The sequence below is a fragment of the Microtus pennsylvanicus genome, chromosome 4 (assembly GCF_037038515.1).
Source record: "Microtus pennsylvanicus isolate mMicPen1 chromosome 4, mMicPen1.hap1, whole genome shotgun sequence".
Taxonomy (NCBI): domain Eukaryota; kingdom Metazoa; phylum Chordata; class Mammalia; order Rodentia; family Cricetidae; genus Microtus; species Microtus pennsylvanicus.
In genome coordinates, this window is record NC_134582.1 from 70,425,103 (window position 1) to 70,440,179 (window position 15,077).

Genomic DNA, 15,077 nt, shown 5'->3' on the forward strand with positions numbered 1-15,077 from the left:
ATAAACATAACAAAGTACTCAGAATAATTTGGTTTTACTTGTTACCAAACCCAACTAAAAGTATAGGAAAGGTTTCTCTAAAGACATGAAAGTCACAAGAACAAACGAGAAAGAAGCAAAGAGATCAGCAGGATTACAATCTCAGAGTAGACAAAAAAGTAACAAGTCTTGCAGGACAGAGAAAATCAACTGCAACTCAGACACGGAGAAATGAGCAGATTTAGCCAGGGAGACACATTCTCATCTCAAAGGCAGAGCCAGGTTAGGTTCCTCATGTTGGTTGAAGTTATGTGGGAGAATCAGTTAGATCTCAAGACTCTTTCTCTACCAGTAGGCAGCCAAAGGGCAGCCAGTGCAGGGGGAGGACTGTTCCATAATCAAAGGATTAAGCAAACATTGTACACTCTGCAAGCTGATATTTTCTCCAACACAGCTCCCAGAAAGAGGGACAAGTCCTTCACCATCAACTACTGGAAGTCTTTTCTCTGTAATCAGTCTGTCTAAGGTACAAGACTCAATATGCTGATTGGAGATTCCTTGGGGAAACAGCAAGCTTCATCATGGAATGAAGGCTTCTGAAAAGCTTTCTGAGGCACTGTTTTACATAAGAGCAGCAAACCTCTGAGAAATATCTCAGACGTGGAAGACAGAGTCCAAAATAAACAAATGAAAGGAAACATGGAGAAACAGAGACTTCTGAGAGGGAGAAAAAACCAAAATTATTTCAGTAATATATTCAGAGACAGGATACATATACAAAGTAACACATACATTGAAAAGCATATTCCTGAAGAGTTGAAAACTATGTCCACACAAACTTGTACATAATGTTAACAGTAGCTGCCTAACTAGAAATAATCAAGATGTCAATCAGTAGGTGAATGAACTGTAGTACATCCACACAATGCAATGTAACTTAGTGATAAAAAGAAATGAACTATTAAGCAACAAAAAGACATGACAGAAGTGTAATTGCATATTGCAAACTAAAAGACTCCAACCTGAAAAGCTAGGCACTGAGGTGTCAGTTAACAATGGGGCTAGGCCGTGCCCTGTGAAATGCCTCATTAGCTGCATTTGCCACAGTGCAAACATCCGGTGCTAGGACAGCCAAGGAGCTTACTGAGCGATGTAATCTCGGAGAACCACTGCTGCTGTACCGTCCATACGGTACATGAGTGCATCTGTCATCGGAAAGAAGCAAAAGTCAAGATACATTAAAAAGATCTATGGGTACCCAAGATTTGGAAGAGGATAGGGGAAATGAGTTAATAGAGGAATTGCAATGATAGATGATCTCATACATTTTTCAGAAACTCACAGCAGTACAACACAAAGAATATATCAATATACACTATAAGTTTTATTTGATAATAATGTATCATCCACTAATTACAAGAAAACTTCACTAAGACAAGACAGTAACAATAAAGGAAATGATTGGAGGCCAAGGGTCACCACAGGGATCAAAGACCCTGTGCTTCTAACACATTTCCCTGTGAGTCTAAAACAGCCTACTCACTTAAAACAAAAATTACTAAGTGACTCTTCATAAAGCCTGCTAAACTAGCACTGAAACTGAAAACTGAAGGGGAAGGGTCCATTAAGATATTATAGAACCAAAAAGTATAGCTTTCAACTCAGCAATTGTACTTCCAGAAATCTACCTGAAGAAAATTGGAAAAGGACTCATAAATTTAAATGGGAGCCATTTAAAGTAAAACTGGATCCCATTTAAAACGAGATCTCATTTAAATTCCCCAGTGGGTAAAAGGTTACACTCTAACATACTACTATGTAGAAGTAGTCTTCTCCAAAAATTAAAATCCTAATTATTTAGCAACATCACAGAAAAATGTCCATGGAGGTAATATGTTACTAGTACAAATTATGTGTGCAATTACAATTATGAAAATTACATTTTTGCAAAAAGCTGTATGAATTGGTGGGATTATAGATGGCATTTTCTTCATTTCCCCAAATTCTAATGTCCTGTTTTCTTCAACAGGGAAGAATTCTGAGTGAAGAAGAAAACTGCATGTATTTCTTTGTCATGAAGCATGGTCTCCACGTAGCCTAAGTTAACCTGGGCTCCAGATCTCATATCTCATCCTCCAAAGTGCTGGGATTATAAGCATATATAACCATCCCTGGCCAAAACTTGTATTTATGAATTAACACAAATTTTGGGAGATTTAAATCTTAGATACTTATTTTTATAATAAAATATTTTTCAGGAAAATTAGAGAAACATGAAGTTAGTTATAGACAGAATCATTACTCCATATGCTCTTAGCTATAGAAAAAGTATTGCTGTTCATATTGACTTGTCTGATATTCATAATTTTTAAAATTCCCAAAAGTCTGAACTTGACTTTTGAAAGGAAAACAATATACTGGATTAAGACTATGGAATTCCTCAAGACTCAGTAATACCACTTTTGGGTATATATCCAAAGGATGCTCAATCATGCCACAAGGACATGTGCTCAACTATGTTCATAGCAGCTTTGTTTGTCATAGTCAGAACCTGGAAACAACCTAAATGCCCCTAAACCAAAGAATGGATAAGGAAAATGTGGTACATTTACACAATGGAGTACTACACAGCAGAAAAAAAACATCTTGAATTTTACAGGAAAATGGATGGAACTAGAAAACATTATTTTGAGCGAGGTAACCCAGACCCAGAAAGACAATTATCACATGTACTTACTCATAGGTGGTTTTTAAACATAAAACAAAGAAAGCCAGCCTACAATCCACAATTCCAGAGAATTTAGACAATAATGAGGACACTAAGAGAGACTTACATAGATCTAATCTACATGGGAAGTAGAAAGTAGAAAAAAGCAAGATCTCCTGAGTAAATTGGGAGCATGGGGACCTTGGGAGAAGGTTGAAGAGGGGAGGGGAGAGGCAGGGAGGGGAGCAGAGAAAAGTATAGAGCCCAATAAATATCAATTAAAAAAAGACTATGGAATTATGACCAGGAGGTGGTGGCATACACCTTTAATCCCAGCACTCAGGAAGCAGAGGCAGGCGGATCTCAGTGAGTCCAAGGCCAGCCTGGTCTACAAGAGTTAGTTCCAGGACAGCCAGAGCGACACAGCAAAACCCTGTCTTGAAAAACAAAACAAAAAACAAACAAACAAAAAAGACTATGGAATTATAAAGTCAGATAATTGGTTTCATTTTTATGTGTGCCGCTTCCTTATGATTTCTGGTTGCCACGGCATTAACTCAAAGCTGGGTTCTGGAAATCAATTTTTCTTCTTGATACAATGTTTTCATTACTGCTTATTTTATGTTTGGTCCTAGACATCACTCCAGAATTAATACTCGAATTTAAAAATTTTTAAAGAATACTTGATATCAGAACATTTTATACTTAAGAGTTCTCAGCACCATCAAGTACGACACCCATACAGCACTCAGGTATAGTCTTAGTGTGCTGAGTGCTAAATGTAAAAGTCCTGAGATCTAGTACTAAACTTCGTATTCTGAGGAGGAAGATGCCAAAGCTTCAGTATCCCATACTTTAAAGCTTAAGTGGCTTTAATACTAAATTTAAAAACCCACCTGCTATAGCTAAATATTCTTCAAGAGGCCTTGTAAGGCTTTTTGGTGTTTTAACAACAGACCCTACAATAAGGAAAACACTTTTGGTCCTTCATCTGTTAACTAATTTCACAGACAGTGTTCATTCCAGAGAGCAGACACTTGAACACAAGGGAGCTTTATCCTCTTGGCTTCCGCAGAGTTTCTGAGGAATATAAAGCACATGCTCTGACTTTAGTTCTGGGGGTTCACGTGGTGTGACAGGCTGTAGGACGACATAGGGACAAACAGCACGGCAGGTGGTGACAGGCTATGTCCAGTTTGAGATCATTATGACGTTCAGGCGCAGGAGAAGTCTTGTAAGAACTTGATGGTAGAGTCTGAGAAAAGATCTAGGCAGGGAATAAGATTTGTGTGTAAAGAGATAATAAGATTTCCTAGAAAAAGGTACGTAAGGGGCTAGAGGGATGGCTCAGTGGTTAAGAGAACTGGCTGCTCTTCCAGAGGACCCAGGTTCAATTCCCAGCAACCACATGGTAGCTTACACCTGTCTGTAACTCATTTTAGGGGGCCCAACACCTGTGGCAAAACCCCAATGCACATAAAAATAATAATAAACAGAAAGGGGTATGTAAAGGGAAAGAAAAGGGCACTGAGGACTGAATTGCATTGAAGAAGTAGAGGCATGAAGCTCAGAAGATAAGTCAGTCAATAAAGTGCTTGCCTGAGTCTGATCCCTGGCACCCACATAAAACCAGTCATAGTCATGTGTGTGTTACCCCATGCTGAGCCAGGCTAGCTCAATCAGTGAACCCTATGTTCAGACGGAGATCTCACCTCAAAACTTAAGGTGGAGAGTAAATGAGGAAGACAATGATGTCCACCTTTGACTTCCGAACACATGTGCACACACATGCACACACACACGAGAGAGAGCGAGAGAGAGAGCGAGAGAGAGAGCGAGAGAGAGAGAGAGAGAGAGAGAGAGAGAGAGAGAGAGAGAGAGAGAGAGAGGGAGTTGATTTCAAAACGGGGTCTCTCCAAGCCCAGATGGGAAACCATTAATGTAACTATAATACCCATTACCTAGTTTTGTAAATTTCTCTACAACAGTTAATGACCTCAGTGCAAAGACAGCCGATGCAATGAGTAGTTTGCTGAGCACTGGCCATGACAGGAGAAAGTGTCTTGAAGACACAGCAGACCATCAGCTGTGTGGCTGTGAAGGAAGCAGTGCAGCAGAAGCAGGTAAAGACCCATCCAGTCCATTCTCCTGATGCTCTTCCAAAGGAAATAAATATTTTCTCTTTCCTCTCCTTTTAAAAAGTCTCTGTGCATGGGTGTGTGTGCGTGTTATCTGTGTGTGCCAAGGCATATGCATGCCTCAGCGTGTGTGCAGTGCTCAGAGATAACCTTGTATGTCAGTTCTTGCCATCCACCTTGTTTGAGACAGAGGTCTCTTGTTCATCACTGCATAAACCAAGCCAGTTGGCCCATGAGCTTCCCATTAGTGTCAAAGCCCTGGGACTGCAGATATATGCTCTCATGTCTGGCTGTATGTGGGTTCTGGGAGGCAGTCACTACACTTGCATGACAGGTGCTTTTCTCACTGAGACATCTCTGTAGCCAGAATTCAGAAAAAAAAAAATCAGTGGGTTTGATGTCGTATTCAATTCTGCTCAAAAGTGGCCATAAACAATACACAAATGAGGAAGCTGCCTGAGCTCAAGTAAAATCTTATTTTCAAAGGAAGATGGTGGAGAATTTTTGGTTTTAGGGTAAGTTTGTCAACCTCTGCCTTAGACCATTTGTTCTTTTTCATGCCTTATAATTTTTTAAAAATAATTTATTTATTTTTATATTATATGCTTTTGTGTTTTTTCTGCATGAATATCTGTATAAAGGTGTCAGATCTTGGAGTTACAGAGAGTTGTGAGCTGCCATGGGATTGCTGGGAATTATACCTGGGTCCTCTAGAAGAGCAGTCAGTGCTGAGCCATCTCTCCAACCCCTATAAAATTCCTTATATGAAGAGAATTGTAATGCTTTGTCATATCACCAAGACTTTTTGTTAATTCTTTTGTGGTATTTGGGGAAAATACAAAAGTTTAAATGTGTGTATGTAAGTACAGTCAAATCTATTTCTTTTCCCTTGTTTTTGGCTTTATTGTCATATTCAGAATGATCTTTCCTACACCAATATTTTAAGCATACACTTTTCCTCCTCTCCTTAGATCTCCACAGCCATGAAGAGGAGAGGATTACTTGTGCTGATGAAGCCAAGGACTACAGGAGAAACGCAGGGCGCATAGGAAAGAAGCCTTGACACAGAAGAAAAGCTGAATAAATGTTGGTTGTCATATTTTGTTATCACTATATGGACATTATTTTGACATCGAGCTCTCGATCTGACCCACCTATTCAGTCTCCCCTACTCCCTCACTTACCTCTCACCCCACCATTCTCAAGCTATCTTGATTTTCTTCCTCTCTTTTATGAAGGGGAATTATTGTTGTAAATATATTTTAATTTAAAAATAAAATTACATTTATAATTTTATAACCTATAAGACAGTCATGAGTCACTTAACCACAGCCACTCATTCCAAGACATCGATTTTGAGCATTTTCATCGTGTGTGAACATCATGGAGTATATACTTTTATACACCTAGATGGTATAGGTCAATCAATCACTTGAAGTGACCCCTTGAGGTAACTACAAAGTGAGGTTGAAGAAGATATAGGAGGCTACCGCCAGTGTAACATAGCATTTCTTTACCATTCTCGTTTGAAAATAAGACTATGCCTCTGGAGGTAGAGGTAGGCGGATCTCTGTGAGTTCGAGGCCAGCCTGGTTTACAAGAACTAGTTCCAAAACAGGCTCCAACGCTACAGAGAAACCCTGTCTCGAAAAACAAAAACAAAAAAAGACTATAAACCAAAAGACTGAGAAATTAGAAGATTAAATACACAAGTAAGAGGAACATTTGTTATCAATTATCACTTCCATGCTAAACTCTTACACCACAGCCAACACAAGCACAGAGATGTGACCAACATGTTTGAGGATGTTGCAGCTGTTACCTCACAAGGCAACAGGAATCTTGAGCTGCACTGCCCTCCTGGCACCACGGACACTTATGCGATCTCCTGCAGAATGTAGCTCTGTGTCGCCTGGCTGGACTTGGTGCAGCCAGCCGAATGTTTGCACCAACCCAAAATTTCTACTCTGAAATCATACAGTTTTAGGGAGTGCAGCCTTCAGGATAAGAGTAGGTCATGAAGGAACTCCTTGTGAGTGGGATTAGTGCTCCTATAAAAGGGACTGCCCCCTCCACTTGTGAGGACACAGTTAAGAGACACCCTCTATGAATAGGAGAGACTTGGTGCTATACTTCCCAGAACTTGGGAGAAATAAATTGTTGGTTATACTAATGGATCCCATTTAGGTATTTATGTCGCAGCACTTAGCTTCCAAAATGCTCTTTACTCCAAATGTTGTATGATAGCTAAAAAAAATTGGTCAAAGGGTTTATTGGCTGGCAGGACGTCTCTGTGTATAAAGGCGCTTACTTCTAAGCCTGAAGATCCAAGTTCGTACCCCAGGACTCACAGAGTAAAGAGATAACCAACTACTACAAATCATCCTCTGATCCACACACGCATGCACACATACATTCATGCATGCACTCACACATGGACAAATAAATAAATAAATAAATGTAATTTTAAAGGAACTTTTAAGGGCTTGTTAAATATTGTCATAAGAGGAGCCCCGAGCTGCAACCCACCCGGGACGCCAGAGGAGGTAAGAGTGACGGACTTGCCCAGGAGCGCCAAAGACCTGAGTCATCAAGCGACCACCCGAAAGGTCAAGCAACCAGAACCATGCCCCCCTCCCACTCCACCTGGAGGAGCGAACATCTGAGCCTTGGGCCTGTTGGCACCAGAAAAAGTGATCACCCAAGGTTCTGCTCTGCCTGCCCCTGAAGGAGCTTTCAGCAAAGACACAGCTCCCCAACTACACCAGTTTGAGGAAGAGCTGGGTAGGCAACAAGGTAAGAATAAACTCAACAACATAAGGAGCGATGCGGCACCACCAGAAACTGACTCTACAACAGCAATACCTGAACATCCAACACAGATAAAGTAGAAGAAAATTATCTTAAAAATAATTTTTGAGAATGATTGAGGCTATTAAAGAGGAAATGAAAAATTCCCTTTAAAAATGGAGGAAAAGACAAACAAAAAATTGAAAGAAATTAACAAAGTCCTTAAAGAAAACCAAGAAAAAGCAATCAAACAGGTGAAAGAAACAATTTAAGATTTGAAAACTAGCCCGAGAAATGGAGCTGGAACAGAGAGAGGGGGCCATGGCAGCTGTGGGCTTTGAAGAGTTCTCAGCGCCACCAGGCTCAGAGCTGGCTCTGCCTCCCTTGTTTGGTGGCCACATCCTGAAGAGTGAGCTAGAGACAGAAGTGGAGTTTGTGTCCGGTGGTCTCGGTGGTTCAGGACCCCGGGAGCGGGATGAAGTGGAAGAGGCAGCCCGGGGTGGCAGGCGTCGCCAACGGGAACTAAATAGAAGAAAGTACCAGGCTCTAGGTCGGCGCTGCAGGGAGATCGAGCAGGTGAATGAGCGAGTCCTGAACAGGCTCCATCAGGTGCAAAGGATAACCCGGAGACTCCAGCAGGAGCGCAGGTTCCTCATGAGGGTGCTGGACTCCTATGGGGATGACTACCGGGCCAGCCAGTTCACCATTGTGTTGGAGGATGATGGCAGCCAAGGCACAGATGTCCCCACTCTGGGCAATGCTGAGAACGCGCCTCCAGAGAAAGAGGGACTTTCCCCACCCCAAAGGACACCTGCACACCTAGACCCCAGCAGCCCAGCCCCTGGCGAAGGGCCCTGTGGGCGGAAGAGGCGGCGGGCACCACGGGTGGGGGCTTCGTTGACCCCAGAACTGGCCCCAGTGCAGGTGGGAGCCAAGGGCCAAGGCGTGATTAAAGTTGAGGAAGACTTTGGCTTTGAAGCAGATGAGGCCTTGGATTCAAGTTGGGTTTCTGGAGGGCCGGACAAACTGCTACCCTACCCTACCCTAGCCAGCCCACCCTTTGACTAACCCTCTCTCCCCAATAAACAGACTCCCCATTTAAAAAAAAAGATTTGAAAACTAAAATAGAGACAATAAAGAAAACACAAATCGAGGGAATTCAAGAAATGGAAATTTTTGGTAAATGATCAGGAACCACAACTATAAGCATAAGAAACAGAATACAGGAGATTGAAAGAGAGAATCTTAGGCATTGAAGATATGATAGAGAAAATTGATTCATCAGTCAAAGAAAATGTTAAATCCAACAAATTCTTAGCAGAGAATATCCAGAAAATATGGGACACCATGAAAAGACCAAACCTAAGAATAATAGGAATAGAAGAAGTTCAATTCAAAGGCACAGAAAATATATTTGACAAAATCATAGAAGAAAATTTTTCCAACCTAAAGAAGGACATGCCTATGAAAATGCAAGAAGCTTACAGAAAATAGACTGGACCAAAAAAAATTTCCCTTACCACATAATAATCAAATCACTAAACATACATAATAAAAACGGAATATTAAGAGCTGCAAAGGAAAAGAAAAAGTAATATAAAGGCAGAACTATCAGAATTATATCTCACTTCTCAATGGAAATAATGAAAGCCAGAGGTCCTGGACACGCATTATGCAGACACTAAGAGACCTTGGATTCCCGCCCAGGCTACTACTCCCAGCAAAGCGTTCAATCACCCTAGATGGAGAAAACAAAATATTCCATGACAAAATGAGATTTAAATAATACCTAGCCACAAATCCAGCCCTACACAAAGTACTAGAATGAAAACTCCAACCCAAGGAAGTTAGCTATATCCACAGGCAATAGATGATCTCCCAGCAGCAAACTCCAAAGAAGGGAAAAGCACGCACAATAACATCACCAACAACAAAAACTAAAATAACAGAAACTAGCAATCACTGGTCATTAATATCCTTTAATAGAAATGGACTTTCTCTTTGCCTATAAAGGCACAGGTTAACAGATTGGATACAAAAACAGAATCCATCCTTCTGCTACATACAAGAAATGTATCTAATCCTCAGAGACAGACATCACCTCCTCAAAGTTAAGGGTTGGGAAAAATTTTTCCAGTCAAATGGACCTAAGAAACAAGCTGGTGTAGCTATCCTAATAAATAACAAAATAGACTTCAAACTAAAATCAATCAAAAGAGATAAAGAAGGACATTTCATATTCATCACAGGAAAACTCCATCAAGAGGAAATCTCAAATCTGAACATCTATGTCCCAAATACAAGAGCACCCACATTTGTAAAAGAAAGCTTAAATCACACATGAAGTTCCACACACTAATAGTAGGAGACTTTAACACCCCACTCTCACCACTGAAAATGTCTGTCAGACAAAAACTTAACAGAGAAATAAGGGAACTAACAGATGTTATGACTCAAATGAACTCAACAGATATAAACAGAACATTCCATCCAAAGAGAAAAGAATATACCTTCTTCTCAGCGCCTCATAGAACCTTCTCAAAAATTGACCACCTACTCGGTAACAAAGCAAACCTCAACAGATTAAAAAAAATTGAAATAACTTCGTGTATTTTATCATATCACCACATCTTAAAAATAGAATTCAACAGCAATAATAATTTCAGAGAGCCCAAAACACATGAAAATTGAACAAGGCTGAGCTAGAAATTAAAGATTCCTTAAAATTCAATGAAAATGACTGTACAACATACCCAAACTTATGGGACACAATGAAAGCAGTCCTAAGAGGAGAGTTCATAACACTACATAAGTTAATGCCTATATAAAGAAGCTGGGGAAATCCCATACAAGCAAATTGACAGAACACCTGAAAAGTCTAGAACAAAAAGAAGCAAACTCATCCAGAGAAGCAGATGGCAGGAAATAGTCAAGTTGAAATCAAAAGTTTAAAAAAATACAAAGAATCAATGAAACAAAGAGATTCTTCTTCAAGAAAATCAATAAGATTGACAAACCTTTATCCAAACTAACCAAAAGGCAGAGAGACAATATCCAAATCAACAAAATAAGGAATGAAAGGGGGATATAACAACAGCCACTGAGAAAATTCAGAGAATCATCAGGTCATACTTCAAAAACTTCTACTCCACAAAATTGGAAAATTTAAAGAAAATAGGCAATTTTTTTTGGTAAGTACCACATACCAAAATTAAATCAAGACTAGATAAATAAATTAAATAGATATATAACCCACAAGGAAATAAAAATAGTCATCAAAAACCTCCCAATCAAAAAAAGCCCAGGACCAGATGGTTTCAGCGCAGAATTCTAATAGAACTTCAAAGAAGAGCTAATACCGATACTCCTCAAATTGTTCCACACAACAGAAGCAGAAAGAACACTGCCAGAACTCTTTTTAAGAACCTACTGTTACCCTGATACCCAAACCACACAAAGACTCAATGTAGAAAGAGAATTACAGACCAATCTCCCTCATGAACATTGATGCAAAAATACTCAATAAGATACTGGCAAACCAAATCCAAAACCACATCAGAAACATCATCCAACATGATTAAGTAGGCTTCATTCCTGAGGTGCAGGGATAGCTGAACATATAATAATTCATCAATGCAACCCACCATATAAATAAACTGAAAGAAAAAAAACCACATGATCATCTCATTAGATGCTGAAAAAATCTTCAACAAAATCCAACACCCCTTCATGATAAATGTCTTGAAGAGAACAGGGATACAAGGGACATACAAGGATATAAGGATACACTTACATATAGTAAAGGCAATTTACAGCAAGCCAACAGCCAACATCAAACTAAATGGAGAGAAACTCAAAGTGATTCCATTAAAATCAGGAACAAGACAAGGATGTTCACTCTCTCCATATCCCTTCAATATAGTACTTGAAGTCTTTGCTAAAGCAATAAAACAACAACAACAAAAAGATCAAGAGTACACAAATTGGAAAAGAAGTCAAACTTTTGCTATTTGCTGATGATATGATAGTTTACATAACTGATCTCAAAAATTCTACCAGAGAACTCCTACAGCTGATAAACACATTCAGTAATGTAGTAAAATACAAGATTAACTCAAAATAAATCAGTAGTCCTCCTACATACAGATAATAAATAGGCTAAGAAAGAAATCAGAAACACATCACCCTCTACAATAGCCACCAACAACATAAAATTTCTTGGGGTAACTCTAACCAAACATGTAAAAGACCTGTATGACAAGAACTTTAAGTGTTTAAAAAATAAAACTGAAGGAGACATGTTCTTGAACAGGTAGAATTAACATAGTAAAAATGGCAATCTTACCAAAAGCAATCTACAGATTCAATACAATCCCCATCAAAATCCCAGGACTCAAAAGAACAATACTAAAATCATATGGAAAAACAAAAACAAAACAAAACAACAACAAAAAACCCAGGATAGCCAAAACATCCCTGTACAATAAAGGAATATCTGAAGGCGTCACAATTCCTGACTTCAAACTCTGTCTAGAGCTACAGTAATGAGAACAGTATGATACTTGCATAAAAACAGATAGGAGGACCAATGGAATCAAATCGAAGACCAGGATATTAACCCCCACACCTATGAATACCTGATTTTTGACAGGCTAAAAATATAAATGGAAAAAGAAAGCATCTTCAATAAATGGATGTCAACATATAAAAGAATACAAATAGATCCATATCTGTCACCACACACAAAACTCAAGTCTAAATAGATCAAAGCTCTCTACATAAATCCATACACACTAAACCTCATAGAAGAGAAAGTGGGAAGTAGCCTTGGATGCATTGGCACAGGAGACAACTTCCTGAATAGAGCACCAGTAGCACAGACATTGAGATCAACAATTAATAAATGGAACCTTCTGAAACTGAAAAGCTTCTGTAAGGCAAAAGGCAGGGTTAACAAGACAAAATGGCTGCCTACAGTTGGGAAAAGATCTTCACCAACCCCTCATCAGACAGAGGACTTATATCCAAAATATATAAAGAATTTAAGAAACTAAACATCAAACTACAAAGCAATCCAATTAAATTGGGAACAGATCTAAACAGAAAATTCTCAATAGAAGAATCTCAAATGGCCAAAAGACACTTAAAGAATTGCTTAGCATACTTAGTCATCAAGGAAATGCAAATAGAAATGACTCTGAGATACCAAGTTACACCTAGCAGAACAGCTAAGATCAAAACCACTGATGACAGCCTATGCTGGAGAGAATGTGGAGTAAGGGGAACACTCCTCCATTGCTGGTGGAAGTGTAAACTTGTGCAGTCACTGTGGAAATCAATATGGCAATTTCTTAGAAAATTAGGAATCAATCTACCTCAAGACCCAGCAATACCACTTTTGAGCATATACCCAAAAGAGGTACAAACACAACACAAGGACATTTGCTGTGGGACAATGTTCTTGTACACTGTAAAGATTTGTCACTTATATTAGTATAGGTGGGGTGACCAGACTACAAGAATTCTAGGAAAAGGAAAGGGAGAGACACAGTTACCAGCCAGACACAGAGGAAGCAAGATGAGAATACCACACTGAGAAAAGGTACCAAGCCACATGACTTAACACAGACAAGAATTATGGGTTAAGTTATAAGAGCTAGTTAATAATGAGTCTGAGCTATATTAATTTACAATTGATATAAGCCTCACTGTGTTTATTTGGGACTGAACAGCTGTGGAACCAGGCAGGACAGAAACTTCCATCTACAGGCATTTGCTCAACTATGTTCTTAGCAGTATTATTTGTAAAAGTCAAAACCTGGAAACAACATAGATGCCTCTCAGCCTAAGAAGAGATGAAGAAAATATGGTCCATTTACTCAACAGAGTACTACTCAGTGGCAAAAAACAATGACATCTTTAAATTTGCAGGTAAACAGACAAAATAGAAAAAAAACATCCCGAGTGACATAACCCAGACTCAGAAAGACAAATATAACGCTCTCAAAAATGGATACCAGACATAAAGCAAAGGATAACCAGCCCACAGTCCACAACCTCAGAGAAGCCAGGACTCTCTTCCAGAAACAGATGGAAGCAGATACAGAGATCCACAACTAACCACTGAGAAGAGTTCCAGGTGAAGAGAGGGACGAGTGAGAATATAAACAAAGGGGTCAAGACTATGATGAGGAAACCCACAGAATCAGCTGACCCAAACTTGTGGAAGATCACTGACTCCTGACTGACAACAGGGGAACCTTCACAGGATCAAACTAAGCCCCCTGAATACAGGTGATAATGGTGTGGTTTGTGTGACCAGGATTTAACTCTAATGCATGAACCAATTCTCTATGTAGAGATACCTTGCCAGGTCTAGGCATGGGGAAGGAGGTTGAGGGCCTTGGTCCTGTCTCAATGAGGGGATGAGATGTTCATAGTTGACTTCCCAAGCAAGGCCTTAACCTCTCTGAGGAGTGGACGGGAGGTGGGGTGGGGGAAAGAGGGAGAGCAGGAGGAGAGGAGGGGAACTGGGATTGTTATGCAAAAAATTAATTAATTAGTCAATTAGTCAATCCACTAATTAAAATAAAAATATTGTCATAAAAAGTAAGACTTTGGAATCTGGAAAGATAGGTTGGGAACTAAGGGCCCTGGCTGATGAGTCAGTTCAATCCCAGCACCCATATGGTAGCTCATAACCATCTGTAGCAGCACTTCAAGTACCTCCTGTAGCCTCTGCAGGCTCCTGCATGTATGTGATGCACATACATACACTTTCACATATATAAGATTAAATAAATATTTTTAAATCCCTGATAATGGAATGCTGTTTTAAAGAACAATATAGGATAGCAGATATTCATAATCTCTTTTTAAAAATCTTATTTAGTTATTCTTTTAAAGTTATATATAATGTGTGAGCGTGTGTCTGTGTGTGAGTTTATGCACTTAAGTATGATGATCTCAGAGGCCAGCAAAGGGTGCTGGACCCTCTGGAGCTGGAGTTACAGGCAGCTGTGAGCTATCTGACATGGGTGCTGAGAATCAAACTCAGGTCCTCTGGGAAGGTAGTAGTATATTCCTAATTGCCAAGCCATCTCTCCAGCACCCCATGCTGTCTTTTTAAATACTTATCTCCCCTTCCTTTTTCTGACAGGACTCCTTTTGGGGTGCCAAGACACACAGCAGCATGTAAAGATTTTGGTTCATCTACGCTGATGAAAATTCTGCTTCCCATCTTCCTAGTTTCCTCTATAGTGAGGGAAACCCTGGAGACCAGCTCCAGGGAGGATGGCGGTTGGTATGATAGACATCACCCTTCCCTCACCATGGGGGCTGCATTCTGAACAAAACAAAGGCATTTCAAGTTGCTTCACATATTTCCAGTGTTGTACATTTTGGGGTTAACATGGAACATGTGTAAAAAAAACCACATTGCCCATCTAAAGGTACTCAACATT

The 15,077-nt window shown here is 39.7% G+C and overlaps 1 protein-coding gene and 1 pseudogene across 5 annotated transcripts in view; one reads left to right on the plus strand and one right to left on the minus strand.

Moving 5' to 3' along the window:
* The window catches only part of Greb1l (GREB1 like retinoic acid receptor coactivator), a 254,743-nt gene that overhangs the window by 208,240 nt on the left and 31,426 nt on the right, over positions 1 to 15,077 (minus strand). Inside the window, exon 1 of one of the 5 annotated variants that reach the window (XM_075969305.1) lies at positions 10,368 to 10,400. The exons of the other annotated variants lie outside the window; for them this stretch is intronic. The gene's annotated coding sequence lies outside the window, so the exon portion shown is untranslated. Of the gene's footprint in view, positions 1 to 10,367; positions 10,401 to 15,077 lie in introns of those variants that run through there. 5 annotated transcript variants of the gene reach the window in all.
* On the plus strand, positions 7,909 to 8,704 carry LOC142848712 (TCF3 fusion partner homolog pseudogene; annotated as a pseudogene).